Source organism: Furipterus horrens, unplaced genomic scaffold (genome assembly GCF_987537825.1).
Source record: "Furipterus horrens unplaced genomic scaffold, mFurHor1.1.pri manual_scaffold_15, whole genome shotgun sequence".
NCBI classification, from domain to species: domain Eukaryota; kingdom Metazoa; phylum Chordata; class Mammalia; order Chiroptera; family Furipteridae; genus Furipterus; species Furipterus horrens.
This window is the reverse complement of record NW_028327185.1, coordinates 55,060-72,536: the sequence shown is the minus strand read 5'-3', so window position 1 is coordinate 72,536 and position 17,477 is coordinate 55,060. Positions and strand designations below refer to the sequence as shown.

Sequence of the window (17,477 nt, the reverse complement as noted above, 5' to 3'; positions counted from 1 at the left end):
CATCCTCCTCTGTAGGTCAAATCGCTCGGGGGCCGTCCGCTAAGCTATTTATTCTTCTGTCCTCTCCGCGACTATAGGGACGCCCGGCGGCGGCGTCACTCTAGGGACGCAGAGTGTACGTACAAGCTTTACGAAGCTGCCGTTCTAGCTGTGGCCTCGGTATTTTTTTCTACGTAGCAGCTTCACAGAGATTCAAGCCTGTGCCTCGGCTCCTTGGGTGTTGGTAAGCTTGGAGAAGAATACACTGGGAAGGAGGACAGGGCGTGTCGGGGTCTGAATAGGATGGTCTGGAAAGGTGTCCCTGAGAAGCGGCCGGGCCGTGGGACTACCCCGGGGAGGGTGTGTCAGGCCGGGGAACTGTCGCGAGTGCAAAGGCCCCGAGGCTGGCGTGTGCCGGTGTGTTTGCGGAGCAGCGAGGAGGCCCGTGTGGCTAGAGGCGAGTGACCCCTGGGGAGGAGTGCAGGAGATGGGGTCAGAGAGGCAGTGGCAGGCTGGCCACTCGGAGATTTTGGCTTTGACAAAGATTTTGGCATCAGAACCTGGCGGCGGCTGGAACGCCCACCCGGACTTTTGACGTACGCAAATGAACTGCATGCAAATGAACCTAGTCCCAGCATCTCCCAGAGGAAATAAAAATGGACTTGGCTCCTTCTCAGAAGAAATGTTGATGGACTTAGCATGATACATGACCGGCCTGGCGGAGAGAAAAGCAGGGCGATATAAATAGCCTGCTGAATGTGTCGCCGCGTAAACTCGCTGTAAGTGAAATGTACTGTTTGGAAAGATGTGGAGGGAGGTCTTGCACCACCCCCGTCCCGCTTCCGATAGGCCGCCGGCACCTGGTCCCCGCCCCCGGAGGGCTTAGAAGCCGCCTCCGGGGAGGTCTGGCCTTCCGCTGCACTTCCGCCACGCTTCCGCCGCTTTGGTCCCACCCCAAAGGACTTCCCGGTGTTCGGCCTCGCCCCGCTTCCGGGAGTCTTCCGCCACCTTGTCTCCGCCCCCGAAGGGCTTCCTTGTCCTCGGCCCCGCCGCCCCGGAGGACTTCCGTATCTTCGGCCCGTTCTCCCCGCCCCATTCCCCCCCACCCCGCGAGATCGTTCTGCGCACGCGCGTGGGCCACATGGGCAGCGGACACTCGGTGGGGCGATAGTGGGTTCTTCCTGTGGCGTGAGGCCCTTCGTGTAGCCCTCGATTCTAGTTTTTCTTCTCCGGTTAGTACCTGCCTTTCGGGCGCCGCGGGGGTGCCGGCTGCGCCGGCGTGGGGCATGGGGATGAGGACTCTCCGGCGGCCTGGTCGCAGGTCACCGCCTCCCAAAGTGCCAGGCAGGCCCCGAGGCCCCGGCCCACCTTTAAGAAATCTCGTCTGGGCGCGCCGGTCCTGCGGCCTTCGTCTGGTGTTCCGCTATTTGGGAAATGTGCTCTGGGGCCGAGGTCGCCCCACGCCCCTACCCCCAACCCCCCGCCTCCTTCCGCATGCAGGACCCCAGCCCTCCCGGGAGAAGCCTCTGCCCCTCTTCACGTGTCCGTCCTCCTGGACTCCGTGGTCGGGATACTGGCTTAGCTTTCGAGCGGCTGCGATTCTTTTTTTTTTTTTTTTTTTTTTTTTTTTGAGCTTCGGCCGTTTGTCTCTTGGCCGTGAGGCGTCTGACTCAGTGTTTTCTGCTGAAGCTTCCTGCTCCGCCTGGACGCCCTGTTCTTTCTCCTTCCCCAGTTCTTCCTCTTGGACCTGCAGGGTCTCATCCCTCTTTCTGCCTCTACCGTGTCTCATTTGGGCTCCTTTTCTGCGTTGGTTTTTTTCCAAAAAAGGGCTTTTTCGATTTTCCCCTCCAGCCCCGGTGCCTCGGTCTCCACCTGTGTCAAATCGTGTTTGCGTCCCTCACCTCGGCCAAAGAAGGGGGTGGACGGAACGGTTTTAAGCCGTGGAAATGCTTTTTCAGTTGTAACTTTCGTTTTAGTAAGGATCTTACCTTACTTTCTTTTGACAGGAGCCGTAAAGTTCAGAACACACGGTAAGTTCCGCACACGTCCGTAAGCTATCGCCTGACAGAGGGTCTGGTACTCAGCTTACAGACCTGCGTGAGAAAATGGGAGTGGGAAGAAATGATCGGTTCCCTGCTACACACTGGACTCTGGGTGCCAGGATGTGTTTTATGCAGGAGTTACTTTCAGTGGACGGGAGTCATGGGTATATATTTTCCTTTGCGGTCTCGAAGCTATGACTCCAGGACCACTATATTTTCTCCAGGAGGCAAAATAGGAATTGTAGAATCTGTCTCAAAAGTATTTTTAAGTGCTTGACTTTTGGGGGGGTGGGGGTGGGGGGGCGGAAGTCAAGACACTTTTTGTATAGTTCATGCTCTCTTGTGTTTTGATGTCATTATGGTCACCAGGTCGATCACGCGCAGCACGAGAGAACGAGAGAGGGACTCGAGGGTAGAGCCTGTCAGGGTTCCCGCTGACTCTCTTGGCCCAGTGGTCCAAGCACCCAGAAGGGAGTCTCGGTTTCTCACCGCTTGTGTTTTGCAGGTCGCTTGTACCAGGTTGAATACGCCATGGAGGCCATCGGACGTGCGGGCACCTGTCCGGGAACTTTAGCGAACGACGGTGTTTGGCTTGCAGCAGAGCGACGCAACATCCACAAGCTGCTTGATGAAGTTGTTGTCCCTGAAAAAATTTATAAGCTCGATGATGAGTAAGTGAGCTCACAGGGGGGAGAGGGTTTCAATATCTCATGTGCTCACATACGTAGGATCTCACGTATTTCGGGAGGGTTGGCCCGTGTGCCGTAGTAAACTTGAAGCGAACGCTTGTTATTGTGCCTTTACTGGTGGACACTTTTGATTCTTATTTGAAACTTCCTTGAGGCTTAGGACGATGCGTTATTATTTTGACGTGCAGGGCCAAGCCCTAGGTGGAGAAACTATTCTATACCGTTCGGAGTACAGGCGTGGTAGGTGTGCAGATCTGGGTTAAGTCTGTGTGGCCTCGCACCCGTTGCTTTCCTTCTCTGGGCTTCGGTGCCGCCTCGAGTGGTGGTGGCCGTTTAATGAACTAGAGTAAAACGAGTGAAATACACTAGCGCAGGGTCTGACACGTGGCAGGCTCCCCGAGTGTTCAGAACGGCTACTCGGGAATTGTGTGGAAGTGTCCCGAATCCTACCCCTGGAGGTCTGGGAACAGTTTAGATGAGCCCCGTCAGTTTCGCGTCGTTGGGCGTGCGGGACTCCTAGCCTGCGGGGCACTGGGTTTGCCTGTCAGAGACTTCCCCCCTGAGTGGGGGACGAGGCGGGTGCCGGTTCTAGGGCCTTTGGATGCGTGTCCAAGGAAGCGTCATCCCTCCAGAGTCACCGCCGGGCCACGGGCCGCTCGGCAGCCGGCAGGCTTGCGGAGGTGTAGTGACAGCAGGTGACAGAGGGTGCCAGCTCTAGGGGAGCCGGCGCAGCCCTCGGGGAGCGGCAGCAAAGAAAGGAAAGGCGCCTTTCCTGGGAGCCTAGCCCCTGAGCCCCCTCCCTCCGCCCCGGCCAGCCAGGCCTTTGGAGGTGAGAATACCGATGACCCAGGAGTGGGGGTAGTTTTTCTTCCCCTCTGGCAAAACCTCTGTCTTGCTTCTGGACCCTCTCGGGACTTGCTTTAGCTTCCTAGTGCTCCTTCTCTCGCCCTGTTCGGCGTCGTGGCGCTGAATACGCCTATCGAAGAACTGGAGGGGGCGCTGTGCATCTTTCATGTCATAAACGACGTCAGGTTTGTCCCGCAAAGATAAACCTTCTGTAGTTTCTGTCTGTTCAGAAGAAAACCAGAGCATTGACGCGAGCATGGTAAACTTATCATGGAACTTGGGGCTTTGCAAATACTTCTTAAAGGCCCTCTCAGACACCTGCTCTGCTTACAGACACATGAATACATTTTTTTTTTCTTCCTCCAGGGGCATGGCTTGCACCGTGGCCGGCGTAACTTCTGACGCTAACATTCTGACCAACGAACTGAGGCTCATTGCCCAAAGGTATGGTCAGAGAGAGTGTGACTGACGATCTATAATTCAGTTTGCTTGATATCTCTAAGGAGAACTCGTTTTTGCCAAGATGAGAGTCATCGCAGATTTATTAATTGAAAATTGCTTCTTTTTTCTAACCCGAACTTATAAAATGCTATGGTCATAAGATTGTTAGGATGTTGACATTCCCCTGCTCCCCTTTCAAATGACAGGTGACTGTCAATGTCCCCCCATGGCGCAGGTTTATGTCCAGAATATGTTTTGCTTAGATTTTTGTGTCTTAGGAAAAAATGATGACTATGCCAGTGTTTTCATCCTAGGTATTTATTTATTACAGTATCGGGAGCCAATTCCTCGTGAGCAGTTGGTGACAGCGCTCTGTGATATCAAACAAGCGTACGCGCAGTTTGGAGGTAGGAAATCTGGGGCATATTTATTCCAGAAAGGGGAAACATTTTCTAGGTAATAATTTTTTTATGAGATGGTAAAAAGAAATTGAAAAGTAAGTGAAAAACTTTTTGTACATTTGCGCTTCGTGGTTTCTGCGATATGTATTATCATATGTTTTATTAACAGACCATCGAGAGGCAGAAATAGCCTTTTTAAATCTGGAAACCGATTGCTTTTCTTACCTAATAATTAAACTCAGCACGGAGTAGCGGCCCTCCGGGTCTTAACTCCGTCTCCTGGCTGTGCCCATCTCCCGGAAGCAAGTGGACGTTTTGGTGGGCCTTAGTCTGTGGTGGCCAGAACAGAGCCACTTACGAATGCTCAGCTTCACAAGAAAGGTGCTTCAGCTACGTTCGGGGAGCTCGAGTGACTGTACCGATACTGCCTTTGGGCGGCTGATGTGCTTGACGGTCCTCTTTTCTTGGTTAAAGGGAAAAACGTGCCTTTGGCGTCTCGCTGCTGTCCATTGGCTGGGATAAGCGTTACGGCTTTCAGCTCTATCGGAGCGACCCAAGCGGAAATTACGGGGGATGGAAGGCCGCACGCATTGGCAATAACGGCGCCGTGAGTATTTCTGTGTTGCTGTAAAACCTAGCGATAGGTACCTAACGTGATTTTGCAACGGCGATGAATGTAAACGGTATTTTAAGGTAGCTGCAACAACTTTAGCACCTGTGATTGCTATAACGCAGCCGTGCGTGTGTGTGTTTGCCCCCAGTGGAAATTGCCACGCCGACCAGAGAGAATGGAAAGACGGTCATCGGAGTCCTCGGACAGAAGGAACTGGAACAGCTGATCAGAAGACACGAGGAAGAAGAAGCTAAGGCTGAGCGTGAGAAGAAAGAAAAAGAACAAAAAGAAAAGGATACATGGAAGACAGAATTGGGGGTCTTATAAATCTTTTGAGCCCCATTTCAGCCGCCCTCTTCCACAGTGAGCACGTGTTGGCTTTTGAACCCGGACGGTGGGAAAGAGGGATGGTAGCCTCTGATCGGGGCCTCGCCTTTCTGTAAGTTGAGCGGTGACTGCTCTTCATGGGCCTTTCTACCCCCCTCCCCCCTTTTCTTGGAATAAAACTCGGTAAGAATGGAAACGGTGAAGGAGAATTGTCTGTAGCAGTCACTGTTGTTCACCGGGGTTAGTGGGTCTGTGATCCTTCATGCTTCAGTGTCCTGGGGCAGCCCTGGAGGTGCCGGGACACAAGAGGCTAAAGTTGGTGGGTGCGAGTGTCATAAGCAGGGAAAGATGGGACTTGTGCCCTGAAGGCCTCCCTTGCTGTGTCCCTACTGTCTTGGAGAACCCGTGGCCCTCGGCCTCTGTGGGAATCACATTCTTGTACCTGTTGCCAGCCATCGACATCGATGGCTCTTCCTAGGACCGGAAGTGTGTGCGTGCACATGTATACACACACGCGTTCACGCAAACCGCTCCGAAAACACGTGAAAGGCCCGTTTACAGTGCAAGCCCTGCACCCGCTACAGTAATCGGTCATCAGTGCTTCTGAGCACCTCTGGATCCCTCAGATCCCATTTCCCTCTCCCCCTCTACTCCCGAGAGAGAACTCGAGTTTACCTTTCCCCTTACCTACAATGCGTTTGTCTGTTCCTCTGACCCAGGTGGCACATCCCTCAGGGTAGCCGGGTGTGCCCTCTCTCCGTCTCCAGCGCTTGGTTTAAGAACGACCGTGGGCTGAGCCGACCCAGACCAGACGGGCGGGGGGATGACAGCTGCGGACGCCGCAGCAGGCCCACGGCGGGCGCGTGGCAGGTCCTGTGCAGGAGAGATTATGGCCACAGAGGAAAAGGGGCCGCAGACGAGAGCAGTCGGTCTTGGCTGAGGCGGGGCGGTGGGTGGGGGGTGGGGGGCCCTGGTCTCAGCCCAGGAAGGCTCCAGGGCCACCGCCGCAGTGCCGGCCTCCCACACTTGTCCCCTCCAGCTCTCCTCAGAGCACATTGAACCCTTCCGTCGGTTCCCCATGCGAGACTTTCAAAGATCTGCTGCGAAGTGAGCGAAGCTTAAGCTTCAGGACCCCTCGCTTCCGAGGCCTGGGAAGGGACCCTCACAATGTGTTCCGTGCTCGTGCTTTTTGTAAAGTCTGCAAAAGTAAGGTCTTCTACCTGCGGTTAATAAGCGCTACCGTCTGTTTCTGCAGCGGAACATACTTGTCCGCAGATACTTCCATGCGTAGTGAGGTTATTGTTACTCACCTCAGGGTCGAAATGGCTCTCGGGACGTGTTCCTCACCCACCCGATGAGCCTGCATACCCAGTATAGTGACAGGAAGGCACAGGAACAGAAGTTGTCACCGTCGTTGGACGTTCCTGGACAGTGGGAGAGGAACAGGGCTTGACATGGGCCAAGTCAGAAGCAAAGTTCATCCTTAAGGTGTGTGCAGTTACCATCTGGGGATTCAGGTCCCGTGATGCCGGAAACGCCGGGGGGGCGGGGGGGTGCCTTACGGGTATGTCGGCTCATCGAACCACTGCGGTAATTTGGTGAGGTTTCTCATTCTGATTTTCAGTTTGATACCCAATTTTGTATTTGTACTGCCGTATTCTTTTGCTTTAAGAGGACACCCCCCCACTCCGCTACACACACACACACACACACACACACAGATAGTATCTTCTATATAAACCCGAATCAGCCCCTGCTTTCCCTCGTCCTGAGAATAAAGTCCACTTTCTTCATTCTGACCTGCAACTCGCCACTGCCTTGTTGCTGATGCTCTGTCCTGGACCCCCGCCCCCCTCTGGACCGCCCTCTGTCTGTCCCTCACCCTCTCTGGAATGCTCTTCTCTCTGCACTCTGTGTCTCCCGCCCCCGAAGAACTACCCCGTCCTCTTCCCTGTCCCCGTGGGACTTCGGGGCCCTCTATCCTGCTCCCGAAGGTCTTATACACCCTCCGCCACGCTTCCGGTAGGCTGCCGGCACCTCGGCCCCGCCCCTGGAGGACTTAGGAGCCGCCTCCGGGAAGTCTGACCTTCTGCCGCACTTCCGGGACACTTCCACCCTCCCGGTCCCACCCCAGAGGACTTCCGGGCGACTTCCGCTTGCGGCGGACGCGCCGTCTTGTTCCCGCCCTAGGAGGTCTCACGCAGCCGAGGCCCAACCCCCGAAGGTCTATGCAGCCTGCGCCGCCATCTTGGTCTCACCCAGAAGGTCTTCCGGGTGTTCGGCCTCGCCCCGCTTCCGGGAGTCTTCCGCCACCCTGTCCCCGCCCCCGAAGAACTAGAACTACCGCGTCCCCTTCCCTGCCCCGCACTGGCACTTCGGGGTCCTCTATCCTGCTCCCGAAGGCCTTACACATCCTCCGATAGCGTTCCGGCACCTCGCCCCCGCCCCTGGAGGACTTAGGAGCCGCCTCCGGGAAGTCTGACCTTCCGCCGCACTTCCGGGACACTTCCACCCTCCCGGTCCCACCCCAGAGGACTTCCGGGCGACTTCCGCTTGCGGCGGACCCGCCATCTTGTTCCCGCCCTAGAAGGTCTGACGCAGCCGAGGCCCAACCCCCGAAGGTCCACGTAGCCTGCCCCGCCATCTTGGTCCCACCCCGAAGGTCTTCCGGGTGTTCGGCCTCGCCTCGCTTCCGGGAGTCTTCCGCCACCCTGTCCCCGCCCCCGGAGAACTGCCGCGTCCCCTTCCCGGCCTCCCCCCCCCGGGACTTCGGGGTCCTCTGTCCCGCTCCCGAAGGTCTTACACGTCCTCCGCAATTCTATGGAGAGGTTTACGGTATCAAATTACAATAGTAAACTCAACATTTACTTAATCTGATGGTGCTCAGACTTTTTTAGAAAGTGCAAATCATCACCTCTCGATTCAGACGCCAGGCTCTGGGATTGCCAAGAAGCCACTTAAGTCCACTGAACTCAACGCGCTTCACCTGCTCCTGTGCGCTCCAGAGGAACTCTTCCATCAACCTGTCAGTGTGCTTGCCGGCTGTGGCTCCCCGTCTGTCTCAGTGCTGCCCTCCTGTGGGGAACTCTGGGAATTACAGCTAAGGGAAGCTCACCGAGTCCATTGTACGGATAGGGCTAGATGGCTAGGCTCAGGGTTGATAGGTTTAGCGTTAATGAGCCTAGGGTTAACAGGCTTCTATCTTTAATAGACTCAGCCTTCCTGGATGGAGCTTCAGAAGAGCTAACAGATTTCGTATGTACCCCATCATCAGGCCCAGTGCTCTTTCGGGGTGGCTGTAGGAACCCCGAAAGCGAGGAGTAAGGCCAGCGGGAGACTGTGCAGAGCGCACGTCTGTCCCAGCACACTAAGTGTGAGTAGTCGTAGCGGGGGTAAAAAGAAAAAGAATGGCAAACTACCTAGATACTACCTGACTTAGTGAGATAATATAGCTTATTTAATTTTTTCTGCACAACAGTGAGGCAGCAAAGCAGAAGTTATTCTTTCTTATTAATTTTCTAGAATTAAAAAATTCAAACATACATAAAATATTCAAATATAATGACTTGAAGAGTTCTTGCCATACACTTTTAACAATTATTGACATTGTGCCAATAGATATCCATATTGATGTAGGTTAGGATATTGTGGCATGTGCAGGTTCACAGCTAAACGAGTGGTGGTGCCAAGTATTCAAAATAAGGTTTTCAGCTTTGCAGTCCTTCGTCCTTCCTTAATCACCAAATTTTTTTAGGTAAATCATTCTTCTAACTCCCCAAATTTGAGACAGTACTAGAGAAATGATATTCAAAGTTAAAATTGAATTTGTACAGCCAAAACTTAAGTCTCTCAGAGTGTTAATGTCATGTTTCTTATTTATACCTTTTATGTATCCAGTTTACTTTGTCTCCTGTTATTGGCAATTTTTTGGTCTTGTTTTAAATTGTTGTTCTTTTACAGTTGTCCCAGTTTTTCTCCCGTGTTGTTTGTATTTTTAACTATCGACCCAATACCTTCCTATTTTTGTTCTTATACTGTTTTTAGTGTGCGTCACTGCTTGAACCCCTTCACTTTTTTTTTTTTTTGAAATATGTCATCTGTGTGCTATTAGTAGGTTGCTCTTCTAATTATCATTATTAGCTTTAAAGGGTGTAGACTCTGGGAAAGCTTCTTATTGAACTGTCATTGTACTGTGCAGAGAGTGCCCAGTTCCACAGACAAGCTCTTCCCTCGTATTTTGCAAGGTTCCGTTCCTCGGGTGATCTGTACGGAAACGACCTTTAGTGGCCCTCCGGGAGGTTTCAGGCAGAATCAGTAGCTCTGCAGGCAGTGACTGCTTTTGTTGCAGTATTTCTGTGTATTTGTGTCTTTGGAGGTCTATCGGTTACCATTACTCTAGTAGTCATTTGTGGAATAATCAGAATGACCCCGTGCTGGCACTTCCATGCACAGTTTTATTTCATCCTCACCGTGGTCAGTTTTACAGAAGGCAAAACTGATATGCAGAGAAGGAGGTAACTTGCTTTCAGGTCAGACAGCAGGTGTTAGAGGCTGGAAGGAACCCAAGCCGTCCACCTGAAAATCCTGTGTTCTTAACCAGCGTGCTGTTATCCCCTCTCTTCATACTCAAATCTGAGTAAGACTAGGTCTCCAATTTTAAGAAGCGCAGGCTAATGCCTCATCATCCTTAATAGCAAATTTCTGCAACTAGGTGAAAGTTGTTTCGCGACCGACGATGAAACTCCGAATATTGGAAAGAAAAGGGAATTGTCAGATGGCATGGACTCATGTATTCATTCGTGTATGCATTCAACAAAGTGAGCACCTACTATGTACTTCGTATATCTTTGTATATTAAAATCATGTATGTCTGGCTGGTGTGGCTCCGTGGGTTGAGTGAACTAAAGGGTTGCTGGTTCGATTCCCAGTCAGGTCACAGGCCTGGGTTGCAGGCCAGGTCCCCAGTCAGTGTGGGTGCATGAGAAGTGACCACACACTGATGTTTCTCCCCCTCTGTTTCTCCCCACTTCCCCTCTAAAAATACATCAATAAAATCTTTTCTAAAAACATGGAAATTAAAGCACGTTTATTTTACATCTACCGTTGATACGTTTTTTGAAATGTTGTGTCAAGCAACCCCCTAACTGGTCATTTAAAGGCTTCTGTTACTCGGAAGTTAAATAAGTCTGTACTAAGTACCGAGTGCTTCTTAGGGAACTCTGCCTATTTCCATGAGAGTCCTCTGATTTAACTTAAAAACATACCTGAACTGGAGTGTTCCTTATTGATCACAAAGAATTGTATTAATATTTCATCTTTAAAGTACTATTAATAATAGCCTAACTAATAGTTTGGTTCACTAATGATGACGAACTTTTAAAAGTTATTTGTAGGAGAGAAGCCAGTACGCTAACTTTTAAAAATTTGTTAGACAGGATTAGCTGAACCGTTCTTTATTGCAAAACATGAAGATAGCTTGTTTAAGGATTTATTTCGGGGCGACGAAAGATGGGTTCGTCCTGTGGAACACCCACGAATGACAAGATAAAAATCCAGTTTGGCCTCGCCATATCTCAGTTAGTGGGTGTGGTAGGTGTGCATGTCATTCTGTATTCAATGCCATCCTCCTCTGTAGGTCAAATCGCTCGGGGGCCGTCCGCTAAGCTATTTATTCTTCTGTCCTCTCCGCGACTATAGGGACGCCCGGCGGCGGCGTCACTCTAGGGACGCAGAGTGTACGTACAAGCTTTACGAAGCTGCCGTTCTAGCTGTGGCCTCGGTATTTTTTTCTACGTAGCAGCTTCACAGAGATTCAAGCCTGTGCCTCGGCTCCTTGGGTGTTGGTAAGCTTGGAGAAGAATACACTGGGAAGGAGGACAGGGCGTGTCGGGGTCTGAATAGGATGGTCTGGAAAGGTGTCCCTGAGAAGCGGCCGGCCGTGGGACTACCCCGGGGAGGGTGTGTCAGGCCGGGGGAACTGTCGCGAGTGCAAAGGCCCCGAGGCTGGCGTGTGCCGGTGTGTTTGCGGAGCAGCGAGGAGGCCCGTGTGGCTAGAGGCGAGTGACCCCTGGGGAGGAGTGCAGGAGATGGGGTCAGAGAGGCAGTGGCAGGCTGGCCACTCGGAGATTTTGGCTTTGACAAAGATTTTGGCATCAGAACCTGGCGGCGGCTGGAACGCCCACCCGGACTTTTGACGTACGCAAATGAACTGCATGCAAATGAACCTAGTCCCAGCATCTCCCAGAGGAAATAAAAATGGACTTGGCTCCTTCTCAGAAGAAATGTTGATGGACTTAGCATGATACATGACCGGCCTGGCGGAGAGAAAAGCAGGGCGATATAAATAGCCTGCTGAATGTGTCGCCGCGTAAACTCGCTGTAAGTGAAATGTACTGTTTGGAAAGATGTGGAGGGAGGTCTTGCACCACCCCCGTCCCGCTTCCGATAGGCCGCCGGCACCTGGTCCCCGCCCCCAGAGGGCTTAGAAGCCGCCTCCGGGGAGGTCTGGCCTTCCGCTGCACTTCCGCCACGCTTCCGCCGCTTTGGTCCCACCCCAAAGGACTTCCCGGTGTTCGGCCTCGCCCCGCTTCCGGGAGTCTTCCGCCACCTTGTCTCCGCCCCCGAAGGGCTTCCTTGTCCTCGGCCCCGCCGCCCCGGAGGACTTCCGTATCTTCGGCCCGTTCTCCCCGCCCCATTCCCCCCCACCCCGCGAGATCGTTCTGCGCACGCGCGTGGGCCACATGGGCAGCGGACACTCGGTGGGGCGATAGTGGGCTCTTCCTGTGGCGTGAGGCCCTTCGTGTAGCCCTCGATTCTAGTTTTTCTTCTCCGGTTAGTACCTGCCTTTCGGGCGCCGCGGGGGTGCCGGCTGCGCCGGCGTGGGGCATGGGGATGAGGACTCTCCGGCGGCCTGGTCGCAGGTCACCGCCTCCCAAAGTGCCAGGCAGGCCCCGAGGCCCCGGCCCACCTTTAAGAAATCTCGTCTGGGCGCGCCGGTCCTGCGGCCTTCGTCTGGTGTTCCGCTATTTGGGAAATGTGCTCTGGGGCCGAGGTCGCCCCACGCCCCTACCCCCAACCCCCCGCCTCCTTCCGCATGCAGGACCCCAGCCCTCCCGGGAGAAGCCTCTGCCCCTCTTCACGTGTCCGTCCTCCTGGACTCCGTGGTCGGGATACTGGCTTAGCTTTCGAGCGGCTGCGATTCTTTTTTTTTTTTTTTTTTTTTTTTTTTGAGCTTCGGCCGTTTGTCTCTTGGCCGTGAGGCGTCTGACTCAGTGTTTTCTGCTGAAGCTTCCTGCTCCGCCTGGACGCCCTGTTCTTTCTCCTTCCCCAGTTCTTCCTCTTGGACCTGCAGGGTCTCATCCCTCTTTCTGCCTCTACCGTGTCTCATTTGGGCTCCTTTTCTGCGTTGGTTTTTTTCCAAAAAAGGGCTTTTTCGATTTTCCCCTCCAGCCCCGGTGCCTCGGTCTCCACCTGTGTCAAATCGTGTTTGCGTCCCTCACCTCGGCCAAAGAAGGGGGTGGACGGAACGGTTTTAAGCCGTGGAAATGCTTTTTCAGTTGTAACTTTCGTTTTAGTAAGGATCTTACCTTACTTTCTTTTGACAGGAGCCGTAAAGTTCAGAACACACGGTAAGTTCCGCACACGTCCGTAAGCTATCGCCTGACAGAGGGTCTGGTACTCAGCTTACAGACCTGCGTGAGAAAATGGGAGTGGGAAGAAATGATCGGTTCCCTGCTACACACTGGACTCTGGGTGCCAGGATGTGTTTTATGCAGGAGTTACTTTCAGTGGACGGGAGTCATGGGTATATATTTTCCTTTGCGGTCTCGAAGCTATGACTCCAGGACCACTATATTTTCTCCAGGAGGCAAAATAGGAATTGTAGAATCTGTCTCAAAAGTATTTTTAAGTGCTTGACTTTTGGGGGGGTGGGGGTGGGGGGGCGGAAGTCAAGACACTTTTTGTATAGTTCATGCTCTCTTGTGTTTTGATGTCATTATGGTCACCAGGTCGATCACGCGCAGCACGAGAGAACGAGAGAGGGACTCGAGGGTAGAGCCTGTCAGGGTTCCCGCTGACTCTCTTGGCCCAGTGGTCCAAGCACCCAGAAGGGAGTCTCGGTTTCTCACCGCTTGTGTTTTGCAGGTCGCTTGTACCAGGTTGAATACGCCATGGAGGCCATCGGACGTGCGGGCACCTGTCCGGGAACTTTAGCGAACGACGGTGTTTGGCTTGCAGCAGAGCGACGCAACATCCACAAGCTGCTTGATGAAGTTGTTGTCCCTGAAAAAATTTATAAGCTCGATGATGAGTAAGTGAGCTCACAGGGGGGAGAGGGTTTCAATATCTCATGTGCTCACATACGTAGGATCTCACGTATTTCGGGAGGGTTGGCCCGTGTGCCGTAGTAAACTTGAAGCGAACGCTTGTTATTGTGCCTTTACTGGTGGACACTTTTGATTCTTATTTGAAACTTCCTTGAGGCTTAGGACGATGCGTTATTATTTTGACGTGCAGGGCCAAGCCCTAGGTGGAGAAACTATTCTATACCGTTCGGAGTACAGGCGTGGTAGGTGTGCAGATCTGGGTTAAGTCTGTGTGGCCTCGCACCCGTTGCTTTCCTTCTCTGGGCTTCGGTGCCGCCTCGAGTGGTGGTGGCCGTTTAATGAACTAGAGTAAAACGAGTGAAATACACTAGCGCAGGGTCTGACACGTGGCAGGCTCCCCGAGTGTTCAGAACGGCTACTCGGGAATTGTGTGGAAGTGTCCCGAATCCTACCCCTGGAGGTCTGGGAACAGTTTAGATGAGCCCCGTCAGTTTCGCGTCGTTGGGCGTGCGGGACTCCTAGCCTGCGGGGCACTGGGTTTGCCTGTCAGAGACTTCCCCCCTGAGTGGGGGACGAGGCGGGTGCCGGTTCTAGGGCCTTTGGATGCGTGTCCAAGGAAGCGTCATCCCTCCAGAGTCACCGCCGGGCCACGGGCCGCTCGGCAGCCGGCAGGCTTGCGGAGGTGTAGTGACAGCAGGTGACAGAGGGTGCCAGCTCTAGGGGAGCCGGCGCAGCCCTCGGGGAGCGGCAGCAAAGAAAGGAAAGGCGCCTTTCCTGGGAGCCTAGCCCCTGAGCCCCCTCCCTCCGCCCCGGCCAGCCAGGCCTTTGGAGGTGAGAATACCGATGACCCAGGAGTGGGGGTAGTTTTTCTTCCCCTCTGGCAAAACCTCTGTCTTGCTTCTGGACCCTCTCGGGACTTGCTTTAGCTTCCTAGTGCTCCTTCTCTCGCCCTGTTCGGCGTCGTGGCGCTGAATACGCCTATCGAAGAACTGGAGGGGGCGCTGTGCATCTTTCATGTCATAAACGACGTCAGGTTTGTCCCGCAAAGATAAACCTTCTGTAGTTTCTGTCTGTTCAGAAGAAAACCAGAGCATTGACGCGAGCATGGTAAACTTATCATGGAACTTGGGGCTTTGCAAATACTTCTTAAAGGCCCTCTCAGACACCTGCTCTGCTTACAGACACATGAATACATTTTTTTTTTCTTCCTCCAGGGGCATGGCTTGCACCGTGGCCGGCGTAACTTCTGACGCTAACATTCTGACCAACGAACTGAGGCTCATTGCCCAAAGGTATGGTCAGAGAGAGTGTGACTGACGATCTATAATTCAGTTTGCTTGATATCTCTAAGGAGAACTCGTTTTTGCCAAGATGAGAGTCATCGCAGATTTATTAATTGAAAATTGCTTCTTTTTTCTAACCCGAACTTATAAAATGCTATGGTCATAAGATTGTTAGGATGTTGACATTCCCCTGCTCCCCTTTCAAATGACAGGTGACTGTCAATGTCCCCCCATGGCGCAGGTTTATGTCCAGAATATGTTTTGCTTAGATTTTTGTGTCTTAGGAAAAAATGATGACTATGCCAGTGTTTTCATCCTAGGTATTTATTTATTACAGTATCGGGAGCCAATTCCTCGTGAGCAGTTGGTGACAGCGCTCTGTGATATCAAACAAGCGTACGCGCAGTTTGGAGGTAGGAAATCTGGGGCATATTTATTCCAGAAAGGGGAAACATTTTCTAGGTAATAATTTTTTTATGAGATGGTAAAAAGAAATTGAAAAGTAAGTGAAAAACTTTTTGTACATTTGCGCTTCGTGGTTTCTGCGATATGTATTATCATATGTTTTATTAACAGACCATCGAGAGGCAGAAATAGCCTTTTTAAATCTGGAAACCGATTGCTTTTCTTACCTAATAATTAAACTCAGCACGGAGTAGCGGCCCTCCGGGTCTTAACTCCGTCTCCTGGCTGTGCCCATCTCCCGGAAGCAAGTGGACGTTTTGGTGGGCCTTAGTCTGTGGTGGCCAGAACAGAGCCACTTACGAATGCTCAGCTTCACAAGAAAGGTGCTTCAGCTACGTTCGGGGAGCTCGAGTGACTGTACCGATACTGCCTTTGGGCGGCTGATGTGCTTGACGGTCCTCTTTTCTTGGTTAAAGGGAAAAACGTGCCTTTGGCGTCTCGCTGCTGTCCATTGGCTGGGATAAGCGTTACGGCTTTCAGCTCTATCGGAGCGACCCAAGCGGAAATTACGGGGGATGGAAGGCCGCACGCATTGGCAATAACGGCGCCGTGAGTATTTCTGTGTTGCTGTAAAACCTAGCGATAGGTACCTAACGTGATTTTGCAACGGCGATGAATGTAAACGGTATTTTAAGGTAGCTGCAACAACTTTAGCACCTGTGATTGCTATAACGCAGCCGTGCGTGTGTGTGTTTGCCCCCAGTGGAAATTGCCACGCCGACCAGAGAGAATGGAAAGACGGTCATCGGAGTCCTCGGACAGAAGGAACTGGAACAGCTGATCAGAAGACACGAGGAAGAAGAAGCTAAGGCTGAGCGTGAGAAGAAAGAAAAAGAACAAAAAGAAAAGGATACATGGAAGACAGAATTGGGGGTCTTATAAATCTTTTGAGCCCCATTTCAGCCGCCCTCTTCCACAGTGAGCACGTGTTGGCTTTTGAACCCGGACGGTGGGAAAGAGGGATGGTAGCCTCTGATCGGGGCCTCGCCTTTCTGTAAGTTGAGCGGTGACTGCTCTTCATGGGCCTTTCTACCCCCCTCCCCCCTTTTCTTGGAATAAAACTCGGTAAGAATGGAAACGGTGAAGGAGAATTGTCTGTAGCAGTCACTGTTGTTCACCGGGGTTAGTGGGTCTGTGATCCTTCATGCTTCAGTGTCCTGGGGCAGCCCTGGAGGTGCCGGGACACAAGAGGCTAAAGTTGGTGGGTGCGAGTGTCATAAGCAGGGAAAGATGGGACTTGTGCCCTGAAGGCCTCCCTTGCTGTGTCCCTACTGTCTTGGAGAACCCGTGGCCCTCGGCCTCTGTGGGAATCACATTCTTGTACCTGTTGCCAGCCATCGACATCGATGGCTCTTCCTAGGACCGGAAGTGTGTGCGTGCACATGTATACACACACGCGTTCACGCAAACCGCTCCGAAAACACGTGAAAGGCCCGTTTACAGTGCAAGCCCTGCACCCGCTACAGTAATCGGTCATCAGTGCTTCTGAGCACCTCTGGATCCCTCAGATCCCATTTCCCTCTCCCCCTCTACTCCCGAGAGAGAACTCGAGTTTACCTTTCCCCTTACCTACAATGCGTTTGTCTGTTCCTCTGACCCAGGTGGCACATCCCTCAGGGTAGCCGGGTGTGCCCTCTCTCCGTCTCCAGCGCTTGGTTTAAGAACGACCGTGGGCTGAGCCGACCCAGACCAGACGGGCGGGGGGATGACAGCTGCGGACGCCGCAGCAGGCCCACGGCGGGCGCGTGGCAGGTCCTGTGCAGGAGAGATTATGGCCACAGAGGAAAAGGGGCCGCAGACGAGAGCAGTCGGTCTTGGCTGAGGCGGGGCGGTGGGTGGGGGGTGGGGGGCCCTGGTCTCAGCCCAGGAAGGCTCCAGGGCCACCGCCGCAGTGCCGGCCTCCCACACTTGTCCCCTCCAGCTCTCCTCAGAGCACATTGAACCCTTCCGTCGGTTCCCCATGCGAGACTTTCAAAGATCTGCTGCGAAGTGAGCGAAGCTTAAGCTTCAGGACCCCTCGCTTCCGAGGCCTGGGAAGGGACCCTCACAATGTGTTCCGTGCTC

At 53.0% G+C, this 17,477-nt stretch overlaps 2 long non-coding RNA genes across 2 annotated transcripts; both read left to right on the top strand.

Annotated features, from left to right (window-relative positions):
- The first annotated feature begins 3,949 nt into the window (after positions 1-3,949).
- On the top strand, positions 3,950-5,431 carry LOC149992229 (uncharacterized). Its single transcript, XR_016508286.1, has 3 exons — positions 3,950-4,000; positions 4,329-5,005; positions 5,160-5,431. It is a non-coding gene; the product is annotated as an uncharacterized LOC149992229 (long non-coding RNA).
- A 9,475-nt stretch (positions 5,432-14,906) lies between these two features.
- LOC149992228 (uncharacterized) lies at positions 14,907-16,388 on the top strand. The gene is made up of 3 exons (XR_016508287.1): positions 14,907-14,957; positions 15,286-15,962; positions 16,117-16,388. It is a non-coding gene; the product is annotated as an uncharacterized LOC149992228 (long non-coding RNA).
- The last annotated feature ends 1,089 nt before the right edge of the window (positions 16,389-17,477 follow it).